This window comes from Ailuropoda melanoleuca, chromosome 8 (assembly GCF_002007445.2).
Source record: "Ailuropoda melanoleuca isolate Jingjing chromosome 8, ASM200744v2, whole genome shotgun sequence".
Lineage (NCBI taxonomy): Eukaryota > Metazoa > Chordata > Mammalia > Carnivora > Ursidae > Ailuropoda > Ailuropoda melanoleuca.
The window spans coordinates 24,752,359-24,776,986 of NC_048225.1; the positions used below are offsets into that span (position 1 = coordinate 24,752,359).

General features: G+C 42.1%; 1 protein-coding gene and 1 non-coding gene across 2 annotated transcripts in view; one reads left to right on the forward strand and one right to left on the reverse strand.

Moving 5' to 3' along the window:
- Window positions 1-17,702, reverse strand: part of PRDM10 (PR/SET domain 10) — a 93,433-nt gene extending 75,731 nt beyond the window's left edge. Inside the window, exon 1 of the mRNA XM_002912687.4 lies at window positions 17,398-17,702. The gene's annotated coding sequence lies outside the window, so the exon portion shown is untranslated. The remainder of the gene's footprint in view (window positions 1-17,397) is intronic.
- On the forward strand, window positions 4,743-4,848 carry LOC117803592. The gene has a single exon (XR_004627536.1). It is a non-coding gene; the product is annotated as a U6 spliceosomal RNA (small nuclear RNA).
- Window positions 17,703-24,628: the final 6,926 nt, after the last annotated feature.

Here is a 24,628-nt window from a genome sequence, read left to right on the forward strand (position 1 = left end):
CAAAAGCCCAGCGCAGCTATCACCTTTCTGCACCGAGGACATCTTAAGAATTCTTTCTTGACCTTCAGCGCCTGATCTCACCACCATTCGGAAACTGCGTCACCAGGACCCTGAGATCATGACCTAAGCCGAAGACAGATGCTTAACCGACGGAGCCACCCAGATGTCCCAGCAGTGACTGCTCTTCTTGCCAACGTCCTCTCAGACCTCAGTCTCATTCTAACCACTTCTTTGGTACAAATACCTCCCCGACATGAGGGACCTGCAAGGCTTTCTTTTTAGGGAGAGCAGGGTGGCTGGGTCAGCAGGTACAGAGGAAGACCCTTGTCCAGTTCACTTTCCTGTTAAGGCCCAGTCAGTACAAGCCACTCTGTGGACCTATCTCAACTGTTCCAATTTTCCCCACATCCTAATTTCCTAGCTCACAAACTCCCAGGCTTGGGTTCTGGATTTATTTCTTGGATCTCTGACTCCTGACCCAATTCATTTTGGGTTTTACACCATACTTTTCAATGCAGGGCTTGGGAAACTCCCTATCCCACCAGCCAGCCAGGCATCTACCATTACTCACAGCCCTCTGGTTCCGGCATTGTGCCCCTTGGGCGTGGCCAAGGGACGAGGGAGTGCACAGGGCCAATCATGGGGACAGGATATGTGGATAGCTGACGCGTGTTGAGTACCTTCCATGCGCTAGTTACTGGCCTAAGCAATTAACGCTTACCAATTTGTTCATTAACTTAATGTCACACCAACCCAATGAAGTTGTTTAAAACCTATCTTTGGGGCACCTGGGTGGCTCAGTCTGTTAAGGTCTAACTCTTGATTTCAGCTCAGGTCATGATCTCAGAGTTGTGATCGAGCCCCATGTGGAGCTTGCTTGAGATTCTCTCTCTCCCTCTCCTTCTGCCCCTGCCCCCATTCACACTTGCTCTCTTTCTCTCAAAATAAATAAATAAATAAAATCTTTAAAGCCTGTATCCTCACAATTCAGCAAACAATAGTACTGAATCATAAAGGAGTGCTCTGAACAGCTGCTAACCACTGCATGACTGAGATGTAATACTAAATTTGAAAGCTACAAAATTAGACCAAGTGAAATGAAAATAAAGGGCTTCTATTATGCTCACGCATTTGGAATGGCAAGCAGAAATTTTAGATTTAACTGATTTCTGGACGAAACAGTTTTAGAACTCAGAAGGAAAGACAAAAAACTACTGGACTCAGCTTTTAAAGATGAACAGGAACTGGTGGCGGAAGTAGCAATGGATGAATAACAAAATTCTAGAAATTTCAATGCAAATTCCCCATTCTTGCTGAAAAGAGGAAGCCTAAATAATCTGTCACATGAGTTTCTCAATTCTAAAAATTCACAAATTGTTAACACCGAGAAAAACTGGAAACGAGGTGTTTAAAATAACAATACTATAACCTTGCCTCGCAAGGTGTCCCAAGTGCCCTGACAGATACTGTTGATTTGCTCTTCATCTCAGCCCAGATGAGGCTAAGGTAACATCGTGCTCCATTTCACAGAGCAGTAAATGACTGAGAGAGCTGACGTAACCTGCCCAGTCGTGGGTCCGCCCAGCCCGAACTCCCTCCATTTGCCAGCCCTGGGCCCCATCCTCTTGTCCCCCTTTGCCCCCAGCTAAAGAGCTACTGGAAACCTGCAAATGAGGGTGGAGTCATAGGATGAAAATATTGTTTTTAATTCCACAAGGAAGTAAAAGAAACACAATTTTAATTAGGGAAAATATGCCTAAGGAACTAAAGGTTTCTGAGAGAGTAAATCATCAGGGAAACCAGACTTTCATAAAAGCTTCCAACAAATTTAAAAAACAATAACAATAAGCCTTTGACTAGGTTCCAAATTTAAAAAGTGTTTTTCATCAAGCTGTTATGGATTCAGAATATTTCCATACAAACAGAGAGGTCTGAGTGTAAAGATAAAAAGTGAGAAAGTGATAACAATAGGGTCCTCCAGGTATTTCTACTGATACCGTTCACAGTTAACATTTGTTATGTGTTAACAGAGAAGCAAACAATGAAATGCTCAGGATTCCAGAAAACTCCCCCAGATAAAACATTATTTGCTTTATTGACTGATAGGTTGATTTTAAGTAGAATCCACGCCCAACATGGGGCTTGAACTCACAACCCTGAGATCAAGAGTCACATGCCCTATCGACTAAGCCTGCCAGGCACCTCTCCAGATAAAATTTTATGCCATTGGAAAAAAACTTCAGAAAAAACTTCAAAAGCTGGGTAAGTGAGCAGACAATGGCAGAAAAATTTCAGAGTAAGGAGCACTTTCAATATTAGGGGACTGATGTGTTACAGACTAAAAACTACTGCAGAATATATCCTAAAGAAATTTTCCTAATTCATTGCTGGCCATCATCAAAGACAATACTATGTAACCAGAAGAGAACTGAACTAAGGTTTAAAAAAAAAAAAAAAAAAAAAGAGGGGCGCCTGGGTGGCACAGCGGTTAAGCATCTGCCTTCAGCTCAGGGCGTGATCCCAGCGTTCTGGGATCGAGCNTTTTTTTCTTTAAAAAAAAAAAAAAAAAAAAAAAAAAAAAAAACTTAAAAAAAAAAAAAGAAAAAGAAAAATATTAGAAAAGAGGATGACAAAAACAATCAAGGAATGAAGTGGCTCAAACAGATCTGAAATGGTCCCCTTGGCCTTCTTGTCCCTCTCCATTTATATGTCCCTTTGCCCGCCTACTCCCCATACAGAAATCTTCCCACCGGGCACCGAGTCCTCCTCCTTCCTCAAAGAAAAGAAAAACCTGGACTAAGAGGCTTGTTGGGGGTCTTAGCCGGACAATTCCACATTAAAATCCCTGAGAGTTCAAAAGGAACCACCGCTCAGTGTGAGTTCTAAAGAATGATAAACCTTGATGTTTGCCTTTTCCTTTTTACAAAGAGTAGCTGGTTGGCTGGTAAAATCTGAAGAGAATTTCAAAGAGAATCTGTCAGGAGTCCTCTATTCTCCTCTCACAAGATTTTAGGTGGAAACCTCAAAGCGGTAGAGTGTATCACAGGCCTACGGAAAAGAGCACACAAATCATTAGCATCTGACTCGAGGGACCGTCACAGAGCAAACATGGTGGATCAAAGCACGGAACACCACCGGTGCCTGAAAGCCTCAAGGCGTCCTCTCCCACAGGTAGCCACCATCTTCCTCCACGATCCACCTATCCTCTGGCAGGCTGCAGAAGGGCAGGGCACTCAGTCCATGGAGCTGACTCCAGGCTGGTCTGCTGTCTGTGAAACTCTCAGATTGGGTCGGCTCCTAGGTCCGACCTTCCAGAAGTTACAACAGAGACTTTGAGGTGTTTCCTAGGGAGCTTCTTCCTTGGTGGGCCCTGAATTCAGTTTTTGTCTCCCCTGCACTGTGAGACTACCAAAATCCCCACTCTTCTATTCAGTTGCTTTTTGCTTGTTACCCACTTGACCAGCACAGCTTATCCCCGAATGCCTCAAGAGGAAAACCAGGACTAATCTCAGGCTCACCTCTCTGTGTCTTCTTTGCCTCTGGGATGTTGGCCCTCCTATTCTGACTGTAGTCTTTTTTTTTTTTTTAAGATTTTATTTATTTATTTGACAGACAGCCAGCGAGAGAGGGAACACAAGCAGGGGGAGTGGGAGAGGAAGAAGCAGGCTCATAGAGGAAGAGCCTGATGTGGGGCTCGATCCCAGAACGCCGAGATCACGCCCTGAGCCGAAGGCAGACGCTTAACAACTGAGCCACCCAGGCACGCCTGCCTTTGTAGTCCTTCAACTCGGATCTCTATGCCTTCCGTCCCAAGAGATTGCTTAAAGCTCTGCAGGCTTCTCTGCCTCTCAGACCTCTCAGTTTTTGTTTAGGCCCTGGTAAGGAAAGCAGGTCTGATGTGACGAGGTGCAAGGTACTCGGCTAAGTCAAAGATGCTACTCACAAACGACTGCATATCGAATGATTTCACTTATATGAAACCTGCAGAATGAATACAGACAGGAAGCAGAACAGAGATGGGAATTAAGACAAAAGGTGTGGAGTTATGAAAATTTTCTACAACTGACTGTGGTGACTGCGGAACTCAATAAAATACACTAAAGCTCTTTAAATGAGTGAATTGTATGGTATATAAATGATAACTCAACAAAGCCATTTTTTAAAAAAAGAAAAAAAGTGGACATTTAAATCAATGCAGAATGTCTAGGAAGCAATTTGGCAATAAGTACCAAGAACTTTACACATGTGTATGTGTATATATACATATATATATAATTTATATTATATTATTACATAATTATGGTGTGTGTGTGTATATATATATATATATATACACACCCTATGTATATATAAACAGTTTGAGAAAATTCTAGACTCAAGAGGAATTGAGGAATGCTCAGGGCCTCGTAACTGAGAGAGAAAAGTCTCGAACAAGATGAGCCTGTAAAAGACTTCAAGTTAAAGAATCACAATTCCCAAAGTTCATGAACTGGTTTTATGAGAATCACCTAAGAAGGTAGGCAAAAAGACAAATTCCAGAGCCTTACCCCTAAGAATTTTTTTTTTTTAGTAAGCTCTATATTCAACATAGGGCTTGAACTCATGGCCCCGAGATCCAGGGTCGAATGCTCTACAGACTGAGCCAGCCAGGAACGCCCCCCCCCCCCAGAGAATTCTGATTCAATCAGTTGCAGAAGCAGAGGGGCAGAGCAGGCATCTTTGTTTTTAAACATCCCCAGGTTGTGCTCTCTTCCGCAGCACAGGTACTAACACTGGAAAGATGCAGAGAAGATGGCCATGCCCCTGCACAAGGACAACAGGCATTCTTATTTTAAAAAAATAATCAATAAGTATCCCCAGGTGATTCGGATGTCAGTCAGATCTGGCTAACTCTTGGATAGCAAGGAAAGAAAAATCTTTTATCATGGCAATAACACTTTTTGGAAAACCATTCTAGAAGTAATATGAGAGACTGATTATAATGAGGCCGAGACCTGCCTTTAATAAGCAAGGATCAGAGCTCAGAATCCTTACTGCGACTTAGTGATATAAATAGACATTCATACACAAACTTTCAGTGCTCAAAATCATCACCTTAAAAAAAAAGACTTTATTACTAAACAAAAACTTAGCAAGAATCCTGACACCTTTGCTCAAAATATACAACTTACCAGCCTCCCTCATATGTTTGTGGTATTTATGTCAGAATTCTGAAAAGGCTGAGGTGATTGTTAATTTAGGTGGTCTTCCTTGCCAACCACATCACTCTCATGAGTATGTGATTTTCCAGCTTCCCTCGCCACATGCTAACAAGCAAATCTGTTCCACCCCTTATGAGGAATATTTGAAATAAACTCTGTATGTAAATATGGATTTATGAGGCACATTTGAAGACTGAAATATTGATACAAATGACTCATCAAGTAACACTGAGTGCCCCTGTGTTTCAACTCCGGATGATGGATTTACATAGCCTTAAGCACATTACCCTAGCTCCCTTTCTGAACGGTGGCCTTGTTTCACAAGACAACTGGCCTGGGTACAAACACCAGCTGTGGCCCCTGACACACCTGGACACAGAAAGCTATCTGGCCCAAATATCTCAAGCTCTTTTGTTGAATTAGCAATTGCAGTAACTAAGTAGGGGACTGGCATGTGGGTGTTCTGGAGCCCTGAAAGCCTTTCTTACAGATGGTTCTGGGTGGCAGCTATGACTCAACAATCGACAATTCCAAGTTGTTAGGATGAAATACTGGATAATGTAAAGAGGCGTACTCTTAAGTACGAAAGCTGTTTCTTTAAATTCCAGTGCTTTAATGTTTTAACTGGAAAAAAAAAGAATTTAATATTAAAATTGGTTACAGGAAATTATTGCAGAACCCAACTTTTCCTTAACACTATGTGTTTAATACAAGAGAAAACAGTGTAACTACCTGTTCATGCTACCTCAACTCCTGAAACATTACGCAGCCTTTTGCTCAAACAGGCAGAGCCACTGCGCTGACTCAGGACTAAGAAGCAAATTGATACTATCCAATTAGTTTCCTCCGCGAACAGGTTAAAGAGGGTCTCACCTGCTGTTCATTTCCAAGTTCTCATTCCTCAATCTCAAATCCCTTGTTTGCAAATTTAAATATAAAACACAGAATGGTCAAAGACAAGTGTTTGATGAACAAGATGGTGAGCCCAGACAGATGACATTATGAGGCATTTATTGCCTTCGTAAATCTCTATACTGGCATATAATTAAAACTTAAAATCTAAATTCAACCTTCTTCAAATTTCAACTTCCTCCATCTTAATAAAATGAACAATAGGAGGCCAGCGCCCACTGGTCTAGTATTCAGAATTGTCTTCTGCAAGCCAGGACATTTCTTAAAGTACAGAGCAGTGTAAAAATATTGAACGTGGGGGCGCCTGGGTGGCACAGCAGTTAAGCGTCTGCCTTCAGCTCAGGGCGTGATCCCGGCATTATGGGATCAAGCCCCACATCAGGCTCTTCTGCTATGAGCCTGCTTCTTCCTCTCCCACTCCCCCTGCTTGTGTTCCCTCTCTCACTGGCTGTCTCTATCTCTGCCGAATTAATAAATAAAATTAAAAAAATATATTGAATGTGAAGGCAAATAAAAGGTTATCTTGACAACTGAAATAACATCACCTGTCTTAGCTAACTCACAGGCCTACTGTTAAGACAGAGTGGGATGTTTGTTATAATAAGAGTACAATAGCACAGAGTGTATTACAAATGTTAATAACTATTTAAATTATGATCACCACAGGCTAAGCACTAGATCATGAAGACATCTTATCCAGAAAAGTCTTACTTCCAATTAAAAGGTGTTTTAATACATTTTCATTATTAAACAATTGATTTGGGAATACGCAAGGGTTTTCTCAACTGACATATTACACTAGAAAATATGTAGATTTCAAATTAAAATGGATAGAATTTTAAAACTCTGTGATTAGCACTTTCTTCCATAAAGAGAGACAAAACAGTGGCATCGAGTTCCTGTTTAGAAGTCTCAACCACATCTACTCTGCAAACACTTAGCTGAACCATTTCATTCAGATGCAGACTATAACATGTTGGATTCATTTGCAAATCCAGTGAAGTGGTTAAGGGAGACCACAATATTAGAATCCCCTAATGGATGCAGTTTTTTATTTTAAAACTCAGCATAATCATAGTCCATTTCAGTGAAAATGTATACTGTGGAAATCCAATGTTACTTAAGTAAACACCAGTGGAATAGTAATAATTGTAGCTATTGCCATTTACTCAGCATCTATCACAAGCCAGCCATTGTGAGATGGACTTTAAATACTCAATTTCAATCTTCACAACAACCAAAGATTTGTACTTGTCCAAGGTCATAATGCCCCTAAGTGGGATTTGAACCCAGATCCCTTTTACTACGGAGGATGATCACTTTCCTGTCCGCTGCACAGCTTTCTCCTAGAGAAAACTGCCAGAACTCGAGCGTGGCTTGGATCTGCTCCTGTCGCCTTGGCCTCCCACCAGATGATGCAATCACTAGGCTAGGCTTGCTCCCAAAGGAACCTCACCAAACCCACAGAGAGATTTACATGGGCAAATTAGTCTATAGCCAGATTAGGTGAGGTGACTACAAAGCTAGAGTGAAGAGTATCCATTATAAAAATCAAACAATAATTTTTTAAAAACACAATAATATTTATTAAATGCCCATTCTGTGCCCAGCATTGTTTTAGGAACTGAAGAACAGACTGGATTAAAGATTTGTATTAAAATTTTCAGCAGAGAGGGAAAATATAAATAACATGAATTCACTGTTGTACCAAAAAAAATCTACCTGTGGGTACAGAACAGAACGTAGCAGCCCTCAAATATTAACTGAGTCAACTCATATCAGGAAAATGAATTACTCCAAATATCTTTTCCACGTATCTCATGTATATGCATTTCTCTAGCAGGGAACTTTCTGGGCTTCGGAGTCTGCATATCTTTGACTTTCTAGATCATTCCAAAATGCTTTCCAAAGTAGTCATACCAAGTTATATTCCTATCAGCCAGGTATGAATGTTCCTATTGCTCAACAGCGTCAGGATTTGGTATTGCCAACTGGAATTTAGGTATACAGAAATATGGCACTGTGGTTGTGATTTGCATTTCCTTGATTATTAACAAGGTTGAACACTTTATTATGCTTTTATTAGAAATATGGATATCTCCTTTTCTGAAGTGCCTGTTCAAAATTTCTGCTCGTTATGAGTGCAGGTAATAACTGATTTAAGATTCTATATCCAAGACCTATACTGAAATCATGAATATATTCTCCTATATTAACTTCTAAAAGCTTTATCATTCTGTCTTTCATCTGCCATGCCTCCTGGGTCATAAATTAAGTGTCTAAATACATGTGAATCTATTTCTGTACTCCTCATAGTGTTCTATTGATCAATTAGTCTATCCTGGTGCCAATACCACACTGTCTTAATTATGACAGCTCTTCTCACTCTCCAGTAGAGATGTTTTTCCAATTTATTTTTTCTTTTTCAAGAGTCTCTTACCTTTTCTTGGGCATTAACAAAAAGTTTAGTATCAGCTTGTCTATTTTTTTAAATTTGCTGGGATTACAATAACTCTGTTAAGTCTGTTTCCAAAGAATTAACACCTTGCAATAACAAATCTTCCAATCCTTGAGCCAGTGTATCTTCTTTGTTTATTCAGGTTTCACTTCAAGTCACTCAATAAAGTCTTAGAATTTTTTCTGTGAAGGTTCTTTATACATATTTTGTTAGATTTCAAATATATCTCCAACAGTTTTTTTCAAAGATTTTATTTTATTTTATTTTAAGATTTTATTTATTTATTTGACAGAGAGAGGGACAGCCAGCAAGAGAGGGAACACAAGCAGGGGGAGTGGGAGAGGAAGAAGCAGGCTCCCAGCGGAGCAGGGAGCCCGATGCGGGGCTTGACCCCAGGAATCTGGGATCACACCCTGAGCCGAATGCAGATGCTTAATGACTGAGCCACCCAGGCATCCCCAAAGATTTTATTTTTAAGCAATCTCTACACCCAATCTGGTACTCAAACCCACAACCCCAAGATCAAGTCACATGCTCTACCAACTGAGCCAGCCAGGTGTCCCATATTGCCTACAGTTTACAGTGGTGAAAAACCACGGACCTGAAAAAAGATATGATTGTTTCTAATTTTTTTTTATTTTTAAATAATCTCTACACCCAACATGGGGCTCAAACCCACAACCCTGAGATCAACAGTCACATGCACCATCAACTGAGGCAGCCAGCTTCCCCAAAAAGATACTATATTTTTAATGATGTATAAAAAGATATCATTTTAAAAGATTTTATTTATTTATGTATTTGAGAGTGAAGGGGGAGAAACAGAGGGAGAGGGAGAGAGAATCGCAAGCACACTCCCCACTGAGCACAGAGCCCAACACAGAGCTCAATTTCACCACCCTGGGATCATGACCTTAGCTGACACCAAGAGTCAGAAGCTTAACTGACTGAGCCACCCAGGCACCCCAAAAGATACCATTTTTTTGATGAGACACCTAGACTTTTGGGATAACTCATATATAATTCATGTATAAATATGAATATAATCGTTCTTAAAATTGTTTAATGGAACAAAGTTCATCAAGGTACAATTTCTGCTACATAATTTACTTTAGTTTGGGGCATTTTTTTAAGTCATCTCTACCCACAACCTGGGGCTCAAACTCGCAACCCCAAGATGAAGAGTCACATGCTCCACTGATTGAGCCAGCCAGGCTCTTCATAATTTAGGGAGTGGGGGGGTGGTTGTTGTTTTCTAAAGTTTTATTTATTTATTTATTTTAGAGAGAGATAGAAGGAGAGAGAGAGAGAGCGGAAAGAGGCAGAGGGGAACGGAGAGGAAGAAAGACTCCGAAGCCCACTCCGCGCTGGGCACAGAGCCCAAAGCGAGGCTTGATCCCACCACTAGGAGATCATGACCTGAGCTCTCAAGCGACTGAGCTACCCAGGCCCCCCCCCATAATTTAGTTTTAATTCCAGAATTAACATTTTATAATTATGTCATATCTTATTTACTTCAACAGGTTTAACATACTTGAGGAAACTTACATGTCACATAAACAAGTGGAGTGTCCTAAACACTGACTGGTTGTAGGTCCTTCTATCTATCAACATATGAAGTATGTAATTAAAATCCAGAATAATTTCATTCATCAACTTCAAGAGAAGATGGATAAATGAATAAGAGACTGAAATCTAATTAATATACACACCCTTGCCTGAGATTGAGAATCCACACTTAGCCTAGCTCCTAGCCTTAGCTCTCACCACTCTTACATCATTCCATAAAATTGTCTCCTTGTTCTCATCTGTAAAGTAGTAACAATACTGTTCCGTCAATGTCACACATTAAGGATGAAATGTAAAGTGCCTAGTTGCCTTGCTACCTACTTGGCACTTGTTTGCACAGTAAATGTTAGGTGGACAATGATAAAAGTGATTGAGGTCTGCACAAAATTTTCAGGGAAAAGTGTCTACCCTTTTGTCAAAGCTGGCAAACATCAGTTCAAAACAAGTTGTGAAATAAAATTTGCTTTGGAGCACTCTGAAAAAAAAAAAGGATGAAATGTAAACAGCTGCCTTAGAAAACACACTACAAAGTTTAATCAAACGCAAAGCAATAATTATCCAAAGGTGTTAGAGCTATTCTGCCATCAGAAGGACATGATAGTAAGGTTGCCTATAATCATGGTTTGTAGTAAGCCTGAAAATAACCCCCAACAGACTGGCCTCAGAATCTTCAAGCAAGAAGAGATTTGCACACAAAAATAAAAATCTTGAAGAAAAGGGAAGAAAACTTCAGAAATCACTTTCAATATCTTAAAGTTAATAACCTTCACTCGTTTATTCCTCCAAACATCTTAGAATCCAGTAAATAAAAGGCATTCCTGTACTGGATTCTAGATGAGGAGGCTAAAATGTATCCATCAGTTCTAGGAATTTATAACATATTTAGGAAACAAGAAATAAGTACAGGGGCGCCTGGGTGGCACAGCAGTTAAGCATCTGCCTTGGCTCAGGGCGTGATCCCAGCGTTATGGGATCGAGCCCCACATCAGGCTCTTCCGCTATGAGCCTGCTTCTTCCTCTCCCCACTCCCCCTGCTTGTGTTCCCTCTCTCGCTGGCTGTCTCTATCTCTGTCGAATAAATAAATAAAATCTTTAAAAAAAAAAAAAAAGAAAAGAAATAAGTACAAATAATTGCTACATGATACAAAGTACTCAATAAATGCTACAATTATTACAAAACAGTACAAAAATCCTGTAGGACATTCAGAGACAAAAGGGATCACTTTTAAGTAAGATGGTCAACAGGACCCAATGAAGAATGTGTGCTTTCAACTTGCTCTAGCACAGGGGTTGGCAAACTACAACCCAAGAGTGGCTCAACACCTGTTTTTGGATATAGCCTGTGAGCTAAGAATGGTTTTTACATTTTAAAATAGTTGAAAAGACTCCAAAAAAAGAATATTTCATAACACATGAAAGTTATAGTACATCACACTTTAGGGTCCATAAATAAATTAAACTGGAACACAGCCATGCTGCACATGACAGGGGTGAAGGAGCAGTTGTAACAGGGACCATATGGCCCACAAAAACCACAAATATTTACTCCTTGGTTCTTTACCCAAAAAAAAGTTTACCGACCAACTGCTCCAGAAAGATGGATGGGATTTTGGTGGAGAGAACTAGAGAAGGGCGTGGGGGGCCGGGGGGATGACACACACATTCCACTTAAGAAATGAAGGTGTGAAAACATGAAGGAAAACTCCAGAATACTGCAAGGACAGTGGGAAGACTGGTTTGGCTAAAGCAGAGGGTCCAAGATCGGTATACTGAGCCACTGATCACAATGTGCTTTACTATCGAGCCATTTATATTATTGCGGTGACTGACAACAAGCATTCTCATACCAAGACTATGAGATTGGTACTATTATTATCCCCATTAATAATTAAGAACTAGTTAAATGATGGGTGCCTGGGTGGCACAGTCCATTGAGCAACTGACTCTTGGTTTCAGTGTTTTTGAGGTTGTGATCTCAGGGTCGTGAGATGGAGCCACGCATGGGGCTGTGCACTCAGCCCGCAGTACTCAGCACAGCGAAGTCTTCTTGAGACTCTCTCCCTCTCCATCTCTCCCTCCACACCAGGCTCTCTGTCTCTCTTGCTCGCTCTCTAAAATATAAATAAATCTTAAAAAAAAACAAAAAATACTAGTTTTGGGATTTAATAAACTACTCTGTCAAATAAATAAATAAAATAAAATCTTTTTTAAAGGGGGGGGGGCGCCTGGATGGTTCAGTCTGTTAAGGGTCTGCCTTTGGCGCAGGTCATAACCCCCCCAGTCCAATCAATCCTTGTATTGGGCTCCTTGCTCAGTGGGGAGTCTACTTCTCCCTCTCCCTCTGCCTGCCTCTCCCCTTGCTTATGTGCTCTCTGTCAAATAAATAAATAAAATCTTAAAAAAAAAAAAAAAAGGAAGGAAAGCAAGAAAGAAATAAAGAAAGAAACTAAGCTTACAGATTTTATGTAATGGGCCCAAGATGAGTCAATTCAATCTAGTCTATGACTCTAGGTTCACTTGCCCGCAGAGCCCATGCTATTCAATGCTACAACATATCAAATCTCTTATACAGAGTAGTAAAAGGAAATATTTCTATAAAAGTAAGTTAGAGCAAAACTCTCAATGTTTTCAGATACAGGCATAAAAAGAATATGATTTTATCTGTAAGCTATGACTCTTTTATGTTTAAAAGGGGCGGGTGAGCTTGATTTTCAATTTCAACTTTCTCCCAGAAGTATTTCTTAAATCTTTGAAAAAATGATACATTATAAAAATCAATGAGTAAGTAGCAGACCCAAGTTTGGGAAAATTCAGCTGATTATGCTTAGCTCAACTCTTTTTTAATGGATAATGTGCTCAATAGATTTTCATTTTATTATTTTAAGTTCAAATGACTGAGTTTATTAATTCAATAACAGTTAACTCAATTATCTGGAAGTGGTTTTAAGGTTTTCTTCAACAGAATAATGCTTCTGTGAGAGCTATCATAAGCACAAAGAAAAAAATCAGACACACCTGCATACTAGCAGTATCTATTAGATGAAACTAAAGAAACGAAAAGATAATACATTGTATGACGGCTTACTGCTACTTGGAAACACCCCACCCCTATTAAACTAAGTCTAAGGCTGCACAGTTCAACAGAAATATCACGCAAGCCACACAGACAAGCCACATACGTAATTTTCTTCTAGTAGTCACATTTTTTAAAAAGTTGAAACAGGTCAAACTGTAATAATATATTTATTTAACCTAGTATATGCAACATATTATCATTTCAACATATAATCAATATTTTAAGAGCACCTGGCTGGCTCAGTGGGAAGAGCATGTGACTCTTGATCGCAGGGTCATAAGTTCGAGCCCAACGTTGGGTATAGAGAGGACTTTAAAATAAACTTTATAATCAACATTTTATCAATTGAATTTTTTTTCATACTGAATCTCAAAATCTGGCATAAAAGTATTTTACACTTACAGCACTAGCCAAATTTCAAGTGTTCCATAACCACATGTGGCTACTGGCTACCAAACTGGACTGCACAGATCGAAGGGATAGCTCTTCCAAAGATCACAATAGGGAAAAGGCTGTGGATTACAACCAGAGAATCAGACCTAGAAAGTGAAAGACACGGGTCAAGAAATGGAGCATGTAGCTCCAATATTATAATGTTGAAATAAGAGTTCAACTAGGAAATGAGTAACAAACAATAATGGACCATTTTAGCAAATAATGACCTTTCAGCAACCTACTTGGGGTTCTTAAAATATTGCATAGTAATGATTCTATAATGTTTGTTTTCCCCACATTGTAACTAGTCTTGCCATAATTGTGATTTGAGATTATCCATAATCTCCCCCTCCCTCTCCATTTCCTCACCACCACCACCACCACCAAGGAATTTCCTAACTATTTCAAAGTTATCAAAAAACAAAACAAAACCTACTTCCAGGTGCTTTCCACAACCTGAACAAATTTAAAATCTACACTGTTAATGTGTAAACCACTGAAGGATCTGGGGAAGGGAATGGAAATAATGTTTCAGTACTAATAGTGAAGTATCAATGTCACAGAAGGAGCTGGAAGAAATAAACTGGAAAGGCACCAGTTCAGAATGTTCTACATAAATCTTGAAATAGGGTCGTAGCCTTGAGAACAAAAAAAGGACAGAGACCAGATTTAGCAGTGATTCAAGTAAATCAGGTAAACAGTATTATGCCAGAAGGAGACAAGGCTTCAACGGAGAATGACCAAAATAATGAAATCAGCCGCTCCCCTCTCACCTTCCTCCCCCTACACAGTACTCAAGGAGAATTCCAGAGGGACCATTCTGCAAAAATTAGCTTGTAGCAAACATTTCCTTTTTTCTTAACTCACTGGCTCTTTCTAGACACCAGACCAAATTCTCCTTTGCTAATCTATTAAAGTACCTATGATAAATTTAAACAATAATCAATAAATTCTGCTTGTAAAAAAACATACAAATTGCTGGAGGGGGTGTGTCTATAGTCTTTGGGGAAAGAGGTGGGGTGGGGGAAGATTATGTATTTTAGGTGGTAACAGGTCAAAGTATATCAGCATTCAATTTTAAAACAAACTCTGACTATACAATTCAAACACTGCAATGACAACATGTTTAACAGTTTATCACTTTTACCAAATGGAAGTATGTAGTTATGATGTGTTTACTAGTGCTTGAAATGCAAAATTAAGGACACCATAATTATAGCTCAATATTTTTCAACTCTGATCAATTCTGCTTGTTACTCAGAAACCTATCCCATTAGGACATGTTTTTAAAAAGTAAAATGAATCAAATGTTATAATTCTTTCGGTTCACAGGATTTCATAACACCCCCTTCAAGTAATGGGGAAAAGCACTGACAGTGGCAAATCATCAATGAAGTCATTAGGGTACCCATCTACAGGAAAAACAAAACTAAAAACAAAAACCAAATATCATGATGCCAAGTTTGTAAAAATGTTTCATATATACACACACAAAGATCTGAAGCACACTAAAATACCAGCAAGGATTATCTCTGGTAATTTACTTTAGGTAATTTTAATTTTACACTGTTTCCATATTTTCTGTGTTTTCTACAATGATCATGTATTACTGTTAAAACTAGAAAGAAAAAATAAATTTAGACAAGTGGAAACTGAGGCATTACCAATCAATTTAGGATTATATTGGATTGATAGGCTATCCCTTATACCACCATATTCTAAGCAAAAAGTGTTCAGGGCCCTTGAAGAAATGCACTTTGCCTTATCTGTAATACATACTTGATTACACTCACATGTACAGTGTATGATGTGCACATTAATGCTTGTGCTGAAAAACATTAGGAAACTAAAAATGGTTCATTTAGGAAAAGAGAGAGCAGAAGCACACCTGCAAAACAAAGAGGAGAGCCTAAGCGTGGATGGTCAAGGAATAACGCAGTAAGAGGAGTCACAAGGTGGGAATAATGTCTTGGTCCAAAATTTTAAAATGTAGATCTACAAATTGTTCACTTTTTTTTTTTTTTAAGATTTACTCGTCAGAGAGCACAATCAGCAGGACACGCAGACAAAGGGAGAAGCAAGCTCCCCACTGAGCAAGGACCCCAATCGATCCCAGGATCTGAGATCGTGACCTGAGCGGAAGGCTGATAAACACTTAACCGACTGAGCCACCCAGGCGACCCTCAATTGTTCACTTTAAAACGGCCCATTTTTTATCAATTTCACCTCAAGTCATAAAAAAAGTAAACGTAGAAGTTACTTCTAAATATACTAGACTGAATCAGCACGGCTTTAAAACGCGGCTTTGCCAAACAAAGGCAATTTTCTCAATTCTAGAGCAACATGGAAGTATGGTTCAGCAACGTGGAAACTATTGTGGTGCCGGGGATGGAGTGGGCAGAAGAGTATCAAAAACAGTGTACCTTCCTGCCTTAACAAAGGAACAGGTCGCGCAAAGAGGCCACAAAACAGTCACGAGTGATTGTGTTGGTTTTAAAATAATGAAGGTTAAGTACTGTTGAGGTCAAAAAACTTTGTGGAACAGATTTGAACAGACGATGGTGCAGAATTAGCCACATGGCTGAGCTGGGTGGGACTCATCGCACACTTAATCCTCGATGACAGCACCAAAACCAGCCCTCTCTGTGCTTAAGCGTACACAAACATTGATTGAAAATTTTTTGAAATCCAACAAATCCGCCAAACAAGGCTAAACACGCAGGCACACAAAATTCAACAGCGCTGCGTTCATTTTACTGGGTAGAGTACCTAATACCTGGCTACTGACTAAAAAATGCTTAACGAAAGCTGATGATCGGCTGGAATCTATACACCATCAACCCGCTCCCAAAGGGCCTCTGGCTCACGCCTTTGTACTCAACACCTGGCGCAGGTTGACCTCGGCCTCCGCCCTGCCCACCCCGGGACGCTGTTTACCAAGACTGACCCAAACGTGCCATCCCCACGCCCCTCCAAGCCGGACCTCCCCGGGTCCCGGCGAAGCCAACTTGTAAATATGGGACTGCGGGGGACCGGCAGTCAATGGCAGGTGGGTGGCGCGGCCTCACGAGACAAAGCAGGGCGCCCCATCCGAGGGAGCCCTCCATCGCGCGGGCCTACTGCCCGCCTGGCCCCGAGGCCGGGGCCGCGCCGGCCACCCCCGCGCCGCCCCCCGGATACCCGGCGGGCAGAGACCGCCCGCCGCACCCCAAGCGTGCCGCACCCCGAGCGCCGGCCCAACCGCCGCGGCAGGAGCGCGCAGGGCGCCCAACTGCCGTCCCGGCCCAACCAACGCGGGTAGGGGAGGAGAGGTGCGCGCGGCCGGCGGAGCGTGCAAGCCACTCGGGGGTCGCAGGGGGAAGGCTGCGCGCGGGGAAGGCAGGGGCCAAGAGGCGCCGAAGCCATCGCTGAACGCAGCGCCAGGAGGGGCTCCTTTAGGGGGTTTTGCCCCTTTCCCCTTAGAAGGTGCAGATGGTTTGACCCCCCACCCCGAGTGAGGTGCCTTGTCCCAGCCCCGGCTGGACTGTACCATCGGGCGGTGCCGCCGGGATTTCTCCCCCCCACCACCACCATCAGTTTCCCCCCCCACCCGGGTCCGCGGTCGGTTGGCCCCGGCCGGGCTCTGAGACGCGGAAAGAGCTTGGCGCCATTTTGGGTGGGACTAAGCAAAGACGAAACACCCTCCCAGTCGATGGGGTACTCTGGACGCTGGCTTATCCGGTTCCCTTAATCCTTTAGGTACTTACACGACGTTGGGTGAGGGGAGCTGGAAGATCAGCGGGTCCCCGATCCTCTCTCCCTAGGGGTGATGGAAATCAAACCCCCCCCGCCACCTCCAGGTGGTTCTTCCCGCCGCAGAGTGGGAGCAGCATAAAAGGCGGGGCCTTATTAGCATAATCTGCCTGGCAACCTGATCTCGACGTTGTATGATTGGTTGAACTCTGTAAACCCCCATGCCCTGCCTAGAGACGAGTAACGCTGGGGCGAACTGACAGGCCCAGATTTAAGACTCATGACGAAGATCCTGAAACGCTTATTCAGGCGGCAGAGAAAGCCAAAAGGAGATTCACACAATGGCCCAATGACTGAAGGCCTCTTTATTTCGTGCTCTGCTGTTCACTTAAAACCCAATCAAAGAGCGGGTCTCAGGCAGCGCTCGCCTGCGTTTGTACTCTAAGCCAATCAGAAAAGCCGACTCTTCGGATTCAGGGTCAAGCCGGCCCTGAGGGTCCCGTGGCTTCAGAGGTGGGAAAACGTCCAGCCTCGATGGCCCAGGTAGAGGGGCTGGAGTGCTCATCGGGGTCCGAGCCAGCCCCCCACACCCGAGAGGCCTGGTGTCCTGAGTCGCCGGGCCGGGGGATGTGGCGGGACGAGCGCGCCGCCGCCTTACAGGCGTGCTCCGGCTTGGCGCCCTCGCACGGTTGAGCACCTGAAGCCGACCTGCCTGCGGAGGCTCCGCTGAACCGATGCTACGCGCCAACCCCGAATGCAGCGCGGGCCTCGGCCGGTCGGCTGGCGCCTTCCCGGGCCTCGCGCTCCAGGCTTCTGGGTGTACAGCGCCGGCCGCGAGCTCCTCCTGGGGCTGACGGTGCCCCACCTCTGATCCCGCGACTACGTCTGTGCCCAGTCCTTGCCAAACCCTGGAGCGCCTCACTGCATTCTCCTTTCCCTTTTCCCATTCTGAAAAAGGAAAGGATTTTCAGAAACACATAGTATTATTCAACACTGATTAACCAGTGACTCGGTCACTCATTTCTTAACCTCAGGCTTCCACATCCTACCATCCCATAAAATTACCTTCCCAAAGGGTGGCCAAGTGCACAGAAATGAACCCAAGCTTTGGAGCAAGACGTCCAGCTCTAGTTGGCCAGCCCTAATAGGAATGGCAACTAGATCTGGAAGAGACCTTGAACCTTTCGACCCTCAGTGAGCAGTTTTCCCCTCCAAGACATCTTCCTTGCTACATTGTTTTGAAGATTAAGTGAGATTTACATGTAAAAATACCTCCCACCCTGGAAGTGTTAATGATGATAAACCAGACAAAACTACTAAACTAATTGGCTAACCCAGAAAAAGAGGAAGAAAGCACGCCCAAGCAAAAGACTTGGGAATAGAAAACATCCAAGGGTGGGGAGGGGACTCTGTAAAATCAACAATGTTCTCCTCACTGTTTTGTTTGTTTTAAAAAACTGGAAACAAAGTGGAAAGAATAGGAGAACATTGCTTTTTTAAAACTTCAAGACAGTTGATTGGTCAGTTGATTGATTACCTTGTAAGCAACTTGACAGCTAGAGCATGTCTTGTTCCTCCGCAAGGGCAGAGGCTAGGCAGGACTTAGGTGATCCATAAACACTTGCTGAATTTAATTGAGAAGGAAACGTGTTCGGAGCCTGATGAGGCAGATGCAAATAACTCTTCACTGGACTTATAGACACATGGAAGTCAGTTGCCTTAGGAAAGATTGTATTGGTTAAGAAATTCACTCCAGTGTTCCCCTCTAGCCCCGTGAGTGGACAAACAATGCCAGAGGTTGGACAGGTCCACTCCTGTATCCTTTAGCCTCTAGAGAAAACTTTCCCCATTTTGCGATGTGACGTATGCTCTCTGATGGAGTAGGATGGTCCCAAAGAAGGTCCGCTGACCAGAAATGTCAAGGAACCCAAAAGGGGAAGTTGACCTGAGGAATGGGGCTATCTGGACTGCAGAACACAAATTACCCTCATGAACTTTGAGAAGTGGTCTGAAACTTTAGAGTGCACACATATTACAGTTGGACACCACCCCAAAGATTTTTTATTAGGAAGGCCTTGAGTGAACCTCAGCAATCTGCATTTCATATAATTTTTTAAGATTGTTTTTAAGTAATCTCTCTACCGAATGTGGGGCTCAAACTCACAACCCCGAGATCAAGAGGTGCACTCTCTACTGACTGAGCCAGCCTCATATACATTTTTTTTAAAAAATTATATTCAGTAAAATTCACTCCTTTTGGTATATTAGTATTTATTGAATATGTCCTGTGTGCAGTAGAGGCAACAGAAGAAAGTAAGATAATTCCAGGCAATTAGTGCTATGAAGAAAGTAAAGCAGGGGTGCCTGGGTGGCTCAGTCAGTTAAGTGCCTGCCTTCAGCTCAGGTCAGGATCCCAGGGTGCTGGGATCAGGCCGCATGGGATTCCCTGCTCAGCAGGCCATTTGCTTCTCCCCCTCCCTCTACCCCTCCCCCTGCTTTTGCGAGCGCGTGCTGTCTCTCAAATAAAATCTTTTTTTTAAAGATTTTATTTATTTAAGAGAGAGAATGAGCAGGCGGAGGAGCCAAGGGGAGAGGGAGAAGCAGGGAGCCCAATGAGAGGTTCCATCCCAGGACCCTGGGATCATGACCTAAGCCGAAGGCAGATGCTTAACTGACTGAGCCACCCAGGTGCCCCTCAAATAAATAAAATCTGAAAAGAAAAGAAAAAAAAAGTAAAGCAAAAAAATGCAAAGTGTGGGAGATGCTGGCAACTTAAACAGTGTCGAAATCTTTTTTTTTTTAAGATTTTATTTCTTTATTTGAGAGAGTGCACGAGAGCCAGAGAGCACAAGCAGGGGGAGCAGCAGAGGAAGAGGGAGAAGCAGACTTCCTACTGAGTAGGGAGACTGCCTTGGGGCTTGATCTTGGGACCCTGGGATCATGACCTGAGCCAAAGGCAGCCACTTAACTGACTGAGCCCCCCAGGTGCACCCAAAGAAGTCTTTCCTAAGATACTAACATTTTTCTTTAAAGATTTTATTTATTTATTTGACAGAGATAGAGACAGCCAGCGAGAGAGGGAACACAAGCAAGGGGAGTGGGAGAGGAAGAAGCAGGCCCCTAGCGGATGAGCCTGATGTGGGGCTCGATCCCAGAACACCGGGATCACGCCCTGAGCCGAAGGCAGACGCTTAACGACTGCGCCACCCAGGCACCCCTAAGATACTAACATTTGAGCTGAGACTTGAATAATGAAAAAAAAAAAGAAGCCAGCCATTAAAATTAACAACGCATGAAACAACAAATGTTGGCAAGGATGTGGAGAAAGGGGAAACCCTGTTGCACTGCTAGTGGGAATGCAAACTTGTGCAGCCATTGTGGAAAACAGTATGGAGGTTCCTCAAAAAGTTAAAAATAGAACTACCCTATGATCCAGCAATTGCACTACTAGGTATTTTACCCAAAGGATACAAAAATATTGACTCGAAGAGATAATACGCCTCTATATTTATAGCAGCATTATCAACAATAGCCAAATTATGGAAAGAGCCCAAGTGTCCATCAACTGATGAAGGGATAAAGATGTGGTACACACACACACACACACACACACACACACACACAGAGGAATATTACTTGGCCATAAAAAAGAATGAAATCTTGCCATTTTTAGAGTGAAAGCTCCATGAAGGCAGGGATTTTTGTGTTGAATTTTTTTTTCACACTGAAAACAATAAGAAAGCCTGAGTTGCTAGAATATAGGGCAAGGAGTATAGTGATACAAGAAAACTTGAAGAAATAGGAAGATCATACAACCAGATCATACAAGGTTTTGAAGGCTATGGTATTAGAGTTGTTATTGTATTTTAAGTGCAATTTAAAGTAGTTGGACATTTTAAGCAGGGGTAAAACTTTTATTTTTTAAGATAATTGTGGCTGCTCTATGGAGCTTATCTTGTTGGGTGAGAGGGAGAGAAATAAGAGACAAGGAAGATAGTTACAAGTCTGTTGCAATATTCTCTAAGCAAGAAATTGGTGATCTTGACTAAAATAGGAGTAGAGTACATGGGAGAAATTGTGGATACCAGATATGTTTTGGAGGTGAAGCCACAGAACTTGCAAATAGATAAGATAATGGAACAGAATGGGTGTTTTTAGTGATGACAAGAGAGTCATCAAGAACGACTTGAAAAATTAAGACTTAAAAAAAAAAGAAAGGAAGAAAAATTGAGTCTTGAGTGACCAAGTAAATGTTGATGGCTCCACTGAAATTGGGAAGACTGGGAGAGAAATGGTTAGAAAATTAAGTGTTCCATTGTGGTCATGCTTAGATTCAAGTATATATTTTAGAAATCCAATTGGACACACTATATTGGCAGTTGGAATTGAAGGAGAGATCAGGGCTATGATAAATTCAGGATTCATTAGACTATAAATTGTATTTAAATACATAAGGTTGGGGCTCCTGGCTGGCTTAGTTGATGGAGCATGTGACTCTTGATCTCGGAGTTGTGAGTTCAAGCCCCATGCTGGTCATAGTGGCTACTTAAAAAAAAAAATGAAATACATAAGGTTACATGAAGTCTTATTAGATAAGGTCATCTAATAAGGCTTAGGTGAGGGAGAGTGTGTATATGGAGAAGACAAGAGGGTCCAGGATTAAGCAGTTGAGAGCTGCTGAATTTAGAGATGAAGGAAAGGAGGAGAGTCAGCAAGAGACTGTCAAGGCCAGTGAAACAGGAGGAGAACAGAAGAGGATGGTGTCTGAGAAGCCTCAAGAAGGAAGTGTTTCAAGAAGGGTGTGGTAGTCAGCAGCAGCTAATGTTACTGAGAGGGGAAAGAAAGATAAGGTCAGGGGCACCTGGGTGGCTCAGTGAGTTGGGCATCTGCCTTCAGCTGGGATAGTGATGCCACGGTCCTGGGATTGAGCCCCAGATTGGGCTCCCCATTCAGGTATCTTACTTCTCCCCCTGCTCTCCCCCCTGCTCTCCCCTTGCTTCTCCCCCTGCCTTCTCTCTCTCTCAAAGAAATAAAATCTTTTAAAAGAAAGAAAAAGAAAGAAAGAAGAAAAGAAAGAAAAAAGAAAGAAAGAAAGAAGAAAAGAAAGAAAGGAAGAAAGATAAAGTCAGATAACCTGTGGATCTGGAAAGATGGAGGGGAAGTAGCTGATAACTTGTCAATAGCAGTTTCAGGGGAGGATTCGGAAACATAGAGGGAGTTGCCTGAAGAAAGAATGGGAGGTGAAGACTGACACCTGTTACCAACAGTGTAGCAGATAAGATAGGCCAACAAAAACAGCTAAAATGCTGTATATGCGGTTTGTAAAAGACCTTCCTTAAATGTATCACAGAGCTGGCAACAGAGTGAGGAGTTTACAAAGGTTAACAAAGTGAGTAAAAAGGGAAAGCACATCATTATAGAGGAAAGCAAATGAATAAAGAAAAAGGAATGCTGGAAAACGAAAAACTGTCATTTGACAGCAACCGAAACAATTATTAAAGTTTCTCAAACAAGAATTATAGGCGTATACTGAAACCAATAGATGAAAATTTGATGGCTTGATGTCAACACCCTCTTGAAATATCTCCACAGAAGATACTTATTAATTACAAGGGAAAAAGATAACTTTATAATGAAGACATTTGGAGATACCATCATAGTGATCAAAGTTACTATTCTCGGGGTGGCTGGGTGACTCGGTTAAGTGTCTGCCTTCAGCTCAGGTCATGATCATAGGGTCTTCCGTTGGTCTCTCTGCTCAGTGGAGATTATGCTTCTCCCTCTGCCCCTCCCCCTGCTTGTGCTATCGCACACACTCTCTCTCTCTCAAATAAAGTATTTTTTAAAAAAGCGAAGTTACTATCCTCAGGAATAGGACAATGGGGACCATGTGCCTCTCCCTGTGATGCACTGGGAAGGATACAGCTTCTCTTCTGCAATATGGCTGCCAAAAATTAATAACCTGGATCTGATTATAAGGAAATGATAGGCAAACCCAAATGGAGTGACATTCTCCAGGATAACTGGCCTGTACTCACCTTAAATAGATTAATGTCATGGGACTTTATGGCTGGCTCAATTGCTAGAGCGTGTGACTCTTGATCACATCGGGCATGGAGCCTACTTAAAAAAAAGAAAATTGTTGGGGCGCCTGGGTGGCACAGCGGTTAAGCGTCTGCCTTCTGCTCAGTGCGTGATCCCGGCGTTATGGGATCAAGCCCCACATCAGGCTCCTCCGCTATGAGCCTGCTTCTTCCTCTCCCACTCCCCCTGCTTGTGTTCCCTCTCTCATTGGCTGTCTCTATCTCTGTCGAATAAATAAATAAAATCTTTAAAAAAAAATAAAAAATAAATAAAAGAAAATTGTTAACATCATGAAAAGCTAAGTCTGTGGAACCGTTCCAGACTAAAGGAGACTAAAAAGACACAACAACTAAATGCCCCAGATTTGGATCCTGGACCAGGAAAAAACTTTTTTTACATGTATAGAAAACAATTGGTCACGTTGGAATAAACTCTGTAGATTAGATAATAATACTATATAAATATGAATTTCTTGATTTTGAGCATTGTAAATAAATAAATATTGTGGATAAATAAAAGTATTTTCTTACTTTTAGGAAATATACACCAAGTGAAGGGGAAATGTATCTGCAGTTTATTCTCAAACAGTTCAGAAAAAGAAAAAAATTTCCATGTACATATGACTAAAATGTTAACATATGGAGAACCCGCATGAAAAGTGTATGGTAATTCTTGTACTACTTTTGCAACTTTTCTGTAAGTTTGAAATAATAAAGCAAGATAATAGTCCAAAAAAACAAAAAGACTAGTCCTTCAGCTTTAGGTCTGCACTGTGAGGAAAGGGGATAACTGATACTGGCTGGGTGGGCTTCGAGAAAGAATCAAGGAGTTTGTGACCAGGCCAGAGTTGTTCAGAGCTTCACTATTTTTTTTTTAAGATTTTATTTATTTATTTGACAGAGAGAGAGAGAGAGAGAGAGAGAGTGAACACAAGCAGGGGGAGGGGCAGAGGGAGAGGGAGAGGGAGAAGCAGGCTCCCTCAGGAGCAGTGAGCCCAATGAGGGCTCCATCCCAGGACTCCAGGATCATGACCTGAGCCAAAGGCAGACGCTTAACTGACTGAGCCACCCAGGCCCCCCAATCTTCACACTTTTTTTTTTTTAAAGATTTTATTTATTTGACAGAGATAGAGACAGCCAGCGAGAGAGGGAACACAAGCAA